We start from the raw sequence: 13,160 nt of genomic DNA on the forward strand, positions 1-13,160 counted from the left end.
TTCAGCAGTGGAATAGGCTGCCTAAGGAGGTGGTGAGCTCCCCCTCACTGGCAGTCTTCAAGCAAAGGTTGGATACACACTTTTCTTGGATGCTTTAGGATGCTTAGGGCTGATCCTGCGTTGAGCAGGGGGCTGGACTAGATGACCTGTATGGCCCCTTCCAACTCTATGATTCTATGATTCTATGATTTGGCAAACCTGTCACTTGGTCAAAAAAGGAAACCAGGTTGGTCTGACAGGACCTGTTGGAGACAAATCCATGCTGATTTACTTGGATCACCAAATTGTCCTCCAGATGTTTGCAGATCACTCCCTTTAATATCTGCTCCATTATCTTCCCCACAACAGAGGTCAGACTCACTGGTCTGTAGTTTCCCGGGTCATCCTTCCTCCCTTTTTTGAAGATCGGAATAACGTTTGCTCTCTTCCAGTCCTCCAGGACATCTTCAGTCCTTAAAGAGGTCCCGAATATGATGGACAAGGGCTGTGCAAGTTCTCTGGAAAGTTCTTTGAGCACTCTCAAATGAAGAGAGCTGAGGGCTTAATGGTGGAAAGTCCTTCCTCCTCACTAGCCAAGATCCTTCTTTTCCTGGAGAAGAGGAAGTGAGCAGTAATCCCCCTTAAATTACGGGATCTTCCAGACATGAGGAGTGGAAATTCCCATGGACATGGCTAGAATTCCCTGAAATCTCAGTGTCATTAGTGAGCACATAGGTAGAACTTTGCTACTTAACAATTTAACCGCAACCCATCAGGGTTGATTTCCCCAAATTACTTGCTGTTTGCAATTTCAAGAGAGACCTTGGGTGCCTCCTGACACTGACAAACATTTGCCTCCCCCCTCGGGAGACTGAGAACCCACTTCATTCATATGATGAAATAGATTCTGACCATGAAAGCTGGAACTACAATACAAGTTATATTGTGCTGTTATTTTGGTTACAATTATTAGTTATCAGTTATACATGTTACAGACTGTTTTATGTATCGTTCTCTGTTATGATGTAAACCGCCCTGAACCTCCGGGGAGGGCGGTATATAAGTATGATAAATAAAATAAATAAATAATAATAAATAAGTTTCTTTTTATGGTGGCACAATTCTGTTTTGGTTTTGCAACAACTTATGGTTCCAAGGAGTGTTGTGGAAGCCAGGGGTCCACTAACTGTGTGTAAGACAAGACAGGTTTACGTGTCCTTTTGGGACCAGATCAGTGTCTGTCAACTGAAGGCGGGGCACCTGCTAGCAGCAGAGGAAGGGGCCACAGCTGGCAGACACCCCCCCCCCCCGCTCTGATGGCTTCAGATCACCAATGGCAGGAGCTCAGCAAGGGGGGGTAAGCCTGCACTTGGGCAGGGGAGATGTTAGGGGTTGTGTAATTAGCTTGTGTTGTTATTGTTTATCATTATTATTGATTCATTAACTTGTTTATGGCAAGCCTCTTCAAGCAGACTGGACAGGTGGTTCTGAGATATAGTGAATGCATCCTAGGAAACCCCTACTGTTTTGGAAACAGCCGTTCTGTTTCCAGTCAGGTGTGGTCATGTCTGGTTCATGCTGGACACTGGCAAAACCTTGCCAAACGAGTTACTTGTTGCCAAACTGCCCAAGCAAAGAGAGCTGCATGTTCCAAGAGCTCAGCATCCAGCGCCATCCCAAGGGACGCTGGGGAGGAACTCCAAACGGTAGGATTTTATCAAAACACATCAGTGTTGGTGTCTGACTCATGTAATATTTAATTGCCTATTAAGTGAATGTATGGTGGGGAAGGAGTAGAACTCAGCAGGGCCCTGTCAGGACTCGCAGGCACAGTCTGCCTAGAGCGCTGGGAGGAATTCAGTGAGGCAATCTGCCAGAAAGCTACAAACGCTTGATGAGCAGTCAGTCTAGTCACTGGGAAATCACCCTTTGCAGTTATCCAAGAGGCTGGGAGCGGAACTGGCTGGGATGGGCATCCTAACTCTGAATGAGAAGTGGATTGTGCGGCCATAGCTCTCTCTACAGCGTCTCAGCTGGCCCCAGCGCTCCGGCACAAATGGGTGATCTCCCTGGGAACACTGTGCAGAGGAAGCCCTGCTTTTTGAATGAACTAGATGTAATTCAGCTCTTTAGTCTCATAAGAGCTTTTAGCTGGTGGTGGACATATTCCTCCTTTTTTATTCTTGCCTCCCAGGAGTCAACATTTCTTTCTCTTGTTCTATTTCCTGCCTGCCTTTTAATAATAATAATTATTATTATTATTTTATTTTATTTTATTTTATTTTATTTTATTTTATTTTATTTTATTTTATTTTATTTTATTTTATTTTATTTTATTTTATTTTATTTTATTTTATAATCCACCATTCCCAGTTGGCTCAGGGCAGGTAACAACAGGATTTATGCAATTCACTTTACATTGATAAACAGTTTTGACATTTATATGTTAATTAAATTATATTTGACTTTTAAAATGAAGAAGCAGGACAGAGCACATAGGGTGGTGCCAAGCAATCACTGCCAGTGCCCAGGGAGGACAGCACAGGCCGGGCCGCTCTCTGCCTTCTGCTCGGGGGATGTCCCCTCCTGAAGCACAGCAGTGCAGCACAGGGCTCTTTTCTCCTGCAGCAGAACACTTAGCACCACCTGTGCATAACTGGTAGGACAAGAAGATGTTTACCGGAGCACCAGTTGCTCAGATCATAGAAGGAGAGAGGGAAGTGGAGAAAGGGGAGAAATTGGGGGGGAGGGGGGGAGTGGCTTTCAGGAAACGGAAAGAGGAAATAGTGGGGAGGGGGAAATGAGATGCATCCCACAGCTCCTTATGGGTTCCTTCCCACTTCTTGATACTGCTTAACAGTCTTGTTAACCAGCGTAGTATAATTGTTGTTGATTTTAAATATCTATTTGTGCAGGTTGCTTTAACAGATTTTATGTGAATTATCAAAAATAGTTTAAAAATACACATATATGCATATTTTTGGTTCTTTCAAGGTTCAGTTATGTTCAAAGTCTTCCTGTTTGAATTCCTTTTAAGAATTCAGATGTGGCTGCTTTGTCAAATTACAGTCTCGTTAGTTTTATGCGTGTTATGCAATAGTATTACCCATGTTTTTTTTCACTTTTTAACATCTAGAAATTTTCAAATTGATTGTAATATATTTTGCTGTGTAGGTTACATTAATTCCCTCAGATCTGAGGAGGGAGCATGTTTTGCCAAATAAGTAGCTCCTAATAATTAGCACCTATAGAAAGGTCAGTAATCCCCATCACAAAAGGATGGGCAGCCAGCAAATCTGTCGGTGGGCTTGGTGGGCTTCTTTTGACCCGCAAATGCTGAAGAACAGAGATCAATATCAAAATGCTTACTAACCATTCAAAGAATTCTGTTTGTTTATTTATTATTTATTTTAAACCTGTTAGTTCTTAGCCACCTTTCTTGCATGCAAAACTGAAGGTGACTTACAATATAAATGAAAAAAATATAAAAAGCCCCAATTGGGCCTGCATGAAACTTATGGGATGCCTCTCCCACTATACACACACATGCATACATGCCCACAATTGTTTCCTTCCCTCCCCCCCTTGCTTCTTTCACTCTTTCTCCCTCCAGCCACCCCTTTACTACTCACTCTCTCCTCAGTGCTTGTCACTTCCTCTCCCTTTCTGCCCCCATCACTCTCTTGGACACCCACCTGCTTCACCACCACCACCACAAACAGTAGAGGAGGAGGAGGAGGAGGAGGAAGAGTTGGTTTTTATACGCTACTTTTTACTACTACTACTATCTATCCCTAAGTCACAAAGCTGGCTGCACGTGGAGGAGGTAATCAAACCCAGCTCTCCAGATCATGGGCTGCTCCTCTTAACCATTATACCATGCTGGCTGGGAACTCAGCAGAATCAGAAAGCACAACTCCCCTTTCTGGATGGGGTGCAGCTTGTGGCTGGGCCTACTGACAAGAATCTGGGGGGTGGGGAATCTTCAATGCCTCCTTTTCTATGGTGGCACAAATCACTAGAGTAGCCCAGGTGGCATGATTCCATCTGCGCCAAGTCAAGCTACTACTGCCCTACCTGACCTTAGAATACAGTACTCCAAGTGAGGCCGAACCAGAGCAGAGTAAAGCGGTACCATCACCTCCCGTGATCTGGACAAGATACTCCGTTTGATACAGCCCAAAATCCCATTTGCCTTTTTAGCCACTGAGTCACACTGCTGACTCATGTTCAGTGTATGGTCTACTAAGACTCCTAGATCCTTTTCACACATGCTACTGCCAAGACAAGTCTCCCCCATCCTATATTGGTGTATTTGGGGTTTCCTACCTAAATGTAGAACTTTACATTTGTCCCTATTGAACTTCATTTTATTCAGTTTAGCCCACTTCTCGAGCCTATCAAGATCATCCTGTATTCTGTTGCTGTCTTCAGTTATGTTTGCTACCCCTCCCAGTTTAGTATCATCTGCAAATTTAATAAATATCCCCTCTAGTCCTTCATCCAAATCATTTATAAATATGTTGAACAACACAGGCCCCAGGACAGATCCTTGGGGTACTCCACTTGTCACTCTTTTCCAAGAAGATGCTGAGCCATTAACAAGCACCCCCTGGGTACGATTTGTCAACCAGTTATTGATCCACCTGACAGAATTAGCCGCATTTTACCAACTTGTCAACAAGAATGTCATGTGGAAACTTATCAAAAGCGTTACTGAAATCCAGATAAACTATGTCCATGGCATTCCCCTGATCCAGGAAGGGAGTCACTTGCTCGAAAAAAGAGATAAGGTTGGTCTGACATGACTTGTTCTTGCGAAACCCATGCTGAGTCTTAGAACTCACAGCTCTCAGTTCCAGCTGCTCAAGGACTTAGTGTTTGATGATTTATTCCAAAATCTTGCCAGCTGCAGATGTCAAGCTGACGGGTCGATAATTACCCGGATCCTCCTTTTTCCCTTTCTTGAAGATGGAGACAACATTTGCCCGCCTCCAATCGTCTGGCACCTCACCTGTTCTCCAAGAAGTGTCAAAAAGAATGGACAGAGGATCAGAGATGACATCTGCAAGTTCTTTTAGTACTCTTGGATGCAGTTCATCTGGCCCAGAAGAATTTGTTTCATTTAAAGAAACTAGGTGTTTGTGGACTGTTCCAACTGTGATCCTAGGCCAACATTCCCGTCCCCCGTGTTGTGTTACGTTGATCACTATTGATCACGTTGATCACTATTTCCCTCACAAGAGAAGACCGAGGAGAAATAGAAATTAAGCAGTTCAGCCCTCTCTTCATCATCTATTATAATTTCACATTCTTGTCCTCGCAGTGGTCCTAGGGTGTCCCTATTCTTTTTCTTGCTTGAAATATAATTAAAGAAGCCTTTTTTTGTTATGTTTAACATTTCTTGGTAGCCTAAGCTCATATTGAGCGTTAGCTTTTCTAACACTCCCCCTACAATTATTGGTTATTTGTTTATACTCATCCTTGGTAATAAGGCCTTCCTTCCATTTCCTAAATGACTCTTTTTTATTCCTCAAATCTTATGGAGCCAACTTGGCTTCCTTAGGCTCCTTCCATCTTTTCTTCTCAAGGGAATTGTTTGTGATTGAGCCTTCAGCATTTCACTTTTAAGAAACTCCCAGCCCTCTTGGACTCCCATCTCTTTAAGTCTTTCTGACCACGGGACTCTACGCAACATACCTTTAAGTCTGTGAAAATCAGCTTTCCTGAAGTCCAGTCTGTACGTACAACTACGTAAAGGTTTTCTCTTTCCCAGGATTGAAAATTCCAAAACCACATGGTCACTGCTACCAAGTGTGCCCACTACTTCCACCTCATCTACCAGTTCTTCCCAATTGATGAGAATCAAGTCTAAAATAGCAGAGCCCCTGGTTGTCCTCTCTACTTTCTGGGAAATGAAGCTGTCGGCAAGAGAAGTTAAGAATTTAACGGAGTTTTCACTTTTAGCAGAGTTGGTCTTCCAACAAGTCAGCCACAAAGGAGTTTGACCTCCATTTTGGAAGAGCTTTACCTTTCTTCTAGGGCTGGAATAGCTGACATCCATATGATCATTACTGCCCAGCACGTTATTGAGCATTATACAGTGTAGGGTGAGAGCATCCCTTCCGCTTACATGAGCATGTCACAAAATTCCAAGTGCAACCTAGGTATGCTCTGAGACCACAGGTTGTTGCTGAGGGTGGCCACATCCACAAAGCGGTGAAAACATTTGCATGTTGAAAAGGAGGGAATCTGCAACAGTAACACAGAGGTAGAGGTGATTCCAGTGGCAACACCATAGTGTTAAAATCCATGCTACTCCACCTGCCACTCAAAATCCACGCCAATCACTGCCCTCTGGGGGTTCTTCAGGATCAGGAAAAGGCTATGAGGGGAGCACCATCCACCATCTGTCCCACCCTTGTCAGCAACATCTGCTTCAGTGGCTTTTCAGGTGACATTTCAAGAGCTGAGGTGAGACTCTGATCAAAGGGTTGAAACCAGAGACAACTAAGAAACAAACATTGTCCAGTCCTTGAGTTCGACCTCCTCCTCCTCCTCCTTCCTGTTAATTATGAGGATTTGGAGAGGCAGAGGCAACGTAACAGTGGAAAGTGCTGCAGTCCCACTGAAATATCTCCAGAAATACTGAAAAGTCCTGAAAGGAGGAAAGTTGCACCCATCTCCTGAAGAGACAGTGTAATGCTGTGGGTGCCTCGCCCAAGCCCTGGCACCAGCAGGGAGAATTTGAGGACAGGCAAACAAGTGCTGAGAGCCAAAGGCCCAGACGAGAGGCCACACCCTGGCGTGCTCCAGTTGTTAAATGCTGAAAGGAAGTACATAAACCTGCTCTCCTTTTATTTATTATTTTACTTAGAACACTTTAATGCTGTCTTTCCCCATGATCAGGATCTGCAAGGGAATCATTAAACAGAAACATTGAAACATTTGAACAATTCAAAACTATTGTAAAAGATAAAATAATTCAATGAGGACACATCAACAAGCAACCCCAAAACTAGGGAGGAGGGCCAAGAACAGTTCTTGGGGGGGGGGGGGTGCAAAGCGAAACTGGCCCACGGAGTTGGTTCTCCCCACATGACTCAGCCTGCTGTGGCATCTGGCAGCTGCCTGGGACTCCAGTCCAGGAGCAGACAGAAGACATCATGAGCCCTCCTCAAAGGGGGGAAAGGAAGAAGTTAAGAACTGCTCAACTCCTATTTCTCCTCAGTCTTCTCTTGTGAGGGAAATAGTGGCAAAAATGTGGCAAAAAGGTATTACCACAGTAGAAATGGGAATGGTGGCCTAGGATTACTGTGGGGGCAGTCCACAAACACTTAGAATCATAGAATTATAGGATCATAGAGTTGGCAGGGACCTCATGGGTCATCTAGTCCAACCCCCTGCAATATGCAGGAATTTCTTTAAATGAAGCAAAGTCATCTGGGCCAGATGAAATGCATCCAAGGGTACTAAAAGAACTTGCAGATGTCATCTCTGAACCTTTCTGACACTTCTTTTTGATACTTCTTGGAGAACAGGTGAGGTGCCAGATGATTGGGGGACGGCAAATGTTGTCCCCATCTTCATGAAAGGGAAAAAGGAGGATCCGGGTAACTACTAACCCATAAGCTTGACATGACCTATGAGGTCCCTTCCAACTCTATGATTCTAGATCAGATGCAGCAGAAAAGTTCACAGAAGGATTTGGCCAAGTTCACCTTCCTTTACCTCCCTTTCCCCCATGCAGCCTCTAAAAGTCTTCTTAGAAATCTGGGAGAACCACAAAAATGAAATGAACAGCTGCATGGGGGGCTGCATTAATAAGGCCACTTTGCTTCCTTCTCCCCCTTGCATCTGCAGAGGACAGAGGAGGAGATCCTACCTGGACATCCTCCTCGCCTCCATGCCCCAGAGCCCGGGATGGCCAATCATCATGTTTTCCAGGCACTGCTGAACATTCACGATTTTAGAACAACCAGGCATATTTCAGGAAGAAGAAGGTGGCAGAAGAACCCCCTGCCAAGTTCTTCCATGAACTTTTCCACTAGAGGTAACTCACTAGTTAGTATTCATTATTCTGGTGCCTTTCTATCTGGTGCTGAAAGTTCAAGTTGAGTTCAGATGGGGAGGGGGGGGACACTATAACATATGTGAACAAGAATCTGCTGAAACCAGAAATTTTTATGTTCCTGGGCTGCACAAAGGTCCATGTGCATATGGCACTTTGAAAGAAGAACAGAAACAGGGCAACATTAGGCTTTCTGAACAAAGGGACACAGATGAGTGGCACATTCTGAGGGAGGAATCTATAACATTCAGACTCAGAACTCCCTGCAGAAGCATCAGTAGTACCATGGCCTTCCGAGTATCCCCGTCTCAGCTCAGGTTTGTTTTGTGCAAGTGTTTCTGACTTCCAGCATTAAGTGGGAACAGGGGGTCTCTCCAGTGCATGCACTGGTCACTGTTAGAGCAAATGGCACCAAATTTACCAAGTTGTGTACACCGAGGTTTTAAGGCAATTGGACAAAGAGAGATGATATTACAGATCCTTGAACAAGGTGTCCCTACCATCTGGTCTCCATTGTTTCTGATGAGGGAAAACACCCTGCTTGCTCCAATATCAAGCAGTAACAGAAGACCCCTCAATCAAAGATCATTTCCTCCCCCCCCCCCACACACACACATACACAGCTTGTGCTGTGTTACTTACCACATCAAATAGTCCCCCCCCTCATGTGCTTCTATTCCAGCTTGCTCTTACATTCATTATCTGAGCCATGCGCAGAAGCCAGAGGGAAGAAGTGCCCGTGGCCAAACCTGAACTAGTAGCTCTGCCACATGACCTGCTTCTCTACAGGGTGACAAATCCCTCCCTGGCCCTCTGCAGTTGTGTGAGCAATTTCTCAGTCTGCCTAACATTCCCTGCACCAAGGCATGAATCTCTGGATGTTTTTCACAATCAGATGGCAAAGAAGACAGCTGTAGTCAGTTTATGGATGCTTTTCACAGAGTCCAGTGGAAAAGGAAAATTAGAAACACTTTTCAAAAACAAATTATTACTTTTAATGGCACCCTCCTAAGGGAAACTCTTTTTAACACCAGAGCTCAAACAGCTGCATAACTCCATGTTGCCTTCTGGCACAGTTGAAGGCACAAGTTTTGAACTACACACTCCAAGGCAGCCTGTGCCCCACTGCTGAAGGACTCTAAGGGCCATTCCGCACCTGAGTAAAAATGTGAAATACTAAACTTATGCAGACGGGTTTTTTTCTACGTTTTACATGACGTGGTCTGCATCCAGCATCACAGCAGCAAACCGGCAGCTAAATCCTCCATCTCCAGCACCTGCTCTCAAGCCCGCCTGCCTCTCCCTTCTACCCGAATGGGGCTTCAAAAAAATTTTTTTTGAGCAAAGAGCCTGGAGCAACAAATATGTATTGCTATGGCCAGGCATAGCCAAGAAATATTTCCCCCACCAGTTAATGCACAAAGCATGCCTCTGAGCCCTCCCCCCCCCCTGAAATCGTGAAAGCAGAATGCAGAATAGCAGAAAACAAGAACGGGTCTAATTTTTACAATACGTGACAATTTTTCCCCTTCACCTGAATCAAGTGAGTCCTGGAAGCTTGAAACAGACCTGACCATAACCCTGCCTGTTTAATAGAGCTTTAATGTGATGTTACTTACTATGTCTTCCTACCATGAAAGCTTCAATGGCCCATTTCCACACATGAAGCTTCTATTAAAGTGACAGGACATTTTTCTCCAGCCCAGCTGGCAACCCATTAATTCTTGTGCTGAAAGAGCTGCAGAGGATGCCAATCAGTTTCCAAGCATAATTCCCAGGCCCCCCCCCTCTCCCGTGGCTTGGAGCTGGGATGCCGGAGGGTCTGCCCCCTCTCTTGCTGTCCAGCTTGCCTAATGAGATCTGCCTCTCAATACCTGTGAAGGTTCAAGATTTTTCAATCCACACTGTGAAGATTCTGTGAAGATTCAAGGGGGTGGCAGGTTACATTGGATGTGCAAGAGGGTTGAGAGTCTCCTGCATAGTGCAGGGGGTTGGACTAGATCAGTGGTCCCCAACCCCCGGTCCGGAGACTGATACCGGCCCATGGATCAGTCGGTACCGGGCCGCGGCTCCTCCTCGTCCTCCTCCCCAGCTGCTGCCTTGGGGGCTGCCCTGCCACTCTGCCGCCAGCTCACCTTTGGTGCTCTCCAGCGGCCGCCATAGTTGGGGCTCCCCCTCGGCGTGGCACTGCACAGCTGCTGCTGGCAAGAGCCCCCCAGTGGGCGGCAGGAAGTCAGGGGGTGCCAGCGGGAAAGCAAGCGGAGCAGGGGCTCAGGTGGTAGCAGCGATGTCCCTCAGCAAAAGACTATCCCCCCCCCCCGGGCCTCAGTAAAATTGTCAAGTATTGACCGGTCCCCAGTGATAAAAAGGTTGGGGACCACTGGACTAGATTTATTTATTTATTTATTTATTTATTTAGATTTATATACCGCCCTCCCCGAAAGCTCAGGGCGGTTTACATTAAAACTAGTCAACGATACATGAAACAGTCTTCGTTAAAACATACAGTAATTAATAACAGTGGTTGTAACCATATAACAGAATGTAACAGTATAACAATATAATAAAATAATATAACGATGGAACGGCGCAATACCACAACAGGTCCAGAGCGCTCTGGTGGAGTTCTGGGAGGAAGGGGGAGGAGCGGGGGGGAGCGGGGGCCCTTAATTCGCTGTTGGTTGTGCCTGGTCTCAACCGAATGCCTGGCAGAAGAGCTCCCTTTTGCAGGCCCTGCGGATCTGTTTAAGCTCCGTCAGGGCCCTGATCTCCTCCGGGAGCTCGTTCCACCAGGTGGGGGCCAGGATGGAGAAGGCTCTGGCCCTGGTTGAGACCAGACGGACTTCTTTAGGGCCAGGGACCATTAGCCGGTTGGTGGCGGTGGAGCGCAGAGCTCTTTTGGGGGCATAGGCAGGGAGGCGGTCCCTCAGGTACACTGGGCCCTGACCGCGTATGGCCTTGAAGGTAATTACCAGAACCTTTAGTCTGATCCGGAATTCAACTGGCAACCACTGCAGTTGGTGGAGAATGGGCCGGATGTGGGACCTCGACGGTGTTGCAGTGAGGATCCTGGCCGCTGCGTTTTGGACCAGCTGTAGTTTCCGGGTCAAGGCTAAGGGCAGGCCTGCGTAGAGCGAGTTACAGAAGTCCAGTCTAGAGGTGACCGTCGCATGGATCACTGTGGCTAGGTGTTCCAGAGCCAGGTAGGGCGCTAGTAGCTTGGCTTGGCGGAGATGGTAAAATGCCAGCCGCACTACCTTTGTGATCTGGGCTTCCATTGTAAGGGAAGTATCCAGAATCACACCTAGGTTCCTGGCGGAGTGAGCTGTAGAAAGCTGTACTCCATCCAGGGCAGGCAGACGCACTTCCTCGCATGGGCCCTTCCTACCCAGCCACAGGACCTCCATCTTTGAAGGATTGAGCTTCAGACGACTCTGCTTCAGCCATCTCGTCACTGCTTCCAGGCAGCTGGCTAATGCTTCTGGGGGGGAGTCAGGGCGGCCATCCATCAGGAGGAAGAGCTGGGTGTCATCGGCATATTGATGACAACCCAGCCCAAACCTCCGTACCAGTTGTGCAAGAGTGCGCATGAAGATGTTGAATAGGATAGGAGAGAGGACCGCTCCCTGTGGGACTCCACAAGTAAGTTGATGACGGTCTGATGTTTTGTCTCCAATTGCAACCCTCTGTCCACGATCCCGGAGGATGACCCAAGAAGTCCCTTCCAACTCTCGGATTCTGTGGTTCTATTATTCTACCAGATCCATCTTGTCTCCCCTGCAAGGGGAGGTGCATGATAACTATATTCAGGGCCTTTTCAATGGTGGAGGCTCTCTTTGGGGCTCCAGTTATTTTTCAACCAGATTTTGAACTAAGGTTTTTTTGTTCGTTTGTTTTTTGCTGTGCAAACATCTTTAGCCACATGCACAACAGCAGCAGAAGTGCACTGCGGAAGTGGGAGGGAGGGAGCAGGGACTCTTGGGGACAACTGCCATCACCTCAGGCCCCAACCAGCCAGCCCCACCCCCTCTGCCACTGCCTACCACTGCTTTGGGCTGCCGCGTCTGCTGCCTGCCAACAGCTCCAGCCACCGGCCAGCTACTGCTGATGCCCACCTGCTGCAACCATGAGCCTCTCCTCTCCCACTGCCATGGCTTCGACATGCCCAAGGAGACAGGACGGCCTGCTCCCCAGGTGGCCCCAGGTGGAAGGATGAACGGCTCCCTCCCTCACTTGCTGGACATGCTGGGTAAGGAGATGCTCCAGGGGGAGGGCTGGACTGGCTTCACTCTGCCCCACCAAGCCCAGGGGAACAGGCCAGCCCGTTCCGGACGTGCTGCAGCCTCAAGGTCCTCCAACTTCACTCCCCTTTGCTGCCATCCTGGGGTGCAAACAAGCTTGGGGAACAGCCCTACGGTGATCCCTGACGTTTTTACAGAGTCTTGCCTAAGAATCCAACTCTCGCCGTTTTTTTGTTGTTGTTTTTTTTCCATTTTAGAACAGTCTGCTTTGAGTTTGAGAATAGTTTTATGGATTTTTTTAGGCTGCTGTGTATTTGTTTTAAGCTTTATTTATGCCTCTGACTCATTAGCTGTGGCTTGCTTATGATGGCTTCCTTATAATGGCTTGTTTTAATATGAATAATGGATGTTGTTTTTATGATTTATGGAATTTCTCTTCCTTGCGAGCAACCTTATGGGAGCCTCTAGAGAGACATGCCGGTCATGAACATCATTGGAGGGGGGGGGGCGGTATTAAGATGGTGGGAGTGTTTTGCAACCCATCACCCCAATTTTAATGGGTTTTTTTTGTCCTGTTCACATTAGGGGAGGTGCACAGGGCAGTCTAGGAATATGTGTAAGCAAGGGTCTCCGCTCAAATGAAGCCCTGTAGGAAGACAGCTGTGGTCTGAAATCCTTTTTCCAGCCCCAATTTTCACATAAACCCCAGCAGCTTCCAGACCCACTTCTTTCGTCCACAGAAATTCCACAGGGCCTGCAAGACGGGACTCTTCTACCAAGCCTTTCGTTGGGCCCAGAGATGGCATAGCACCAAATAGGTCTCCCATGAAAACATCACAGAGAAATCATGCTAAAAACAAAGATGCTGA

General features: G+C 46.8%; 1 long non-coding RNA gene across 1 annotated transcript in view; it reads left to right on the forward strand.

The window, feature by feature from the left end:
• Positions 1-1,555: 1,555 nt before the first annotated feature.
• LOC143822773 (uncharacterized) overlaps positions 1,556-13,160 on the forward strand; it is a 41,569-nt gene continuing 29,964 nt past the window's right edge. Inside the window, exon 1 of the long non-coding RNA XR_013226256.1 lies at positions 1,556-1,685. This is a non-coding gene — a long non-coding RNA (uncharacterized LOC143822773). The remainder of the gene's footprint in view (positions 1,686-13,160) is intronic.

The sequence above is a fragment of the Paroedura picta genome, chromosome 13 (genome assembly GCF_049243985.1).
Source record: "Paroedura picta isolate Pp20150507F chromosome 13, Ppicta_v3.0, whole genome shotgun sequence".
Classification (NCBI taxonomy): domain Eukaryota; kingdom Metazoa; phylum Chordata; class Lepidosauria; order Squamata; family Gekkonidae; genus Paroedura; species Paroedura picta.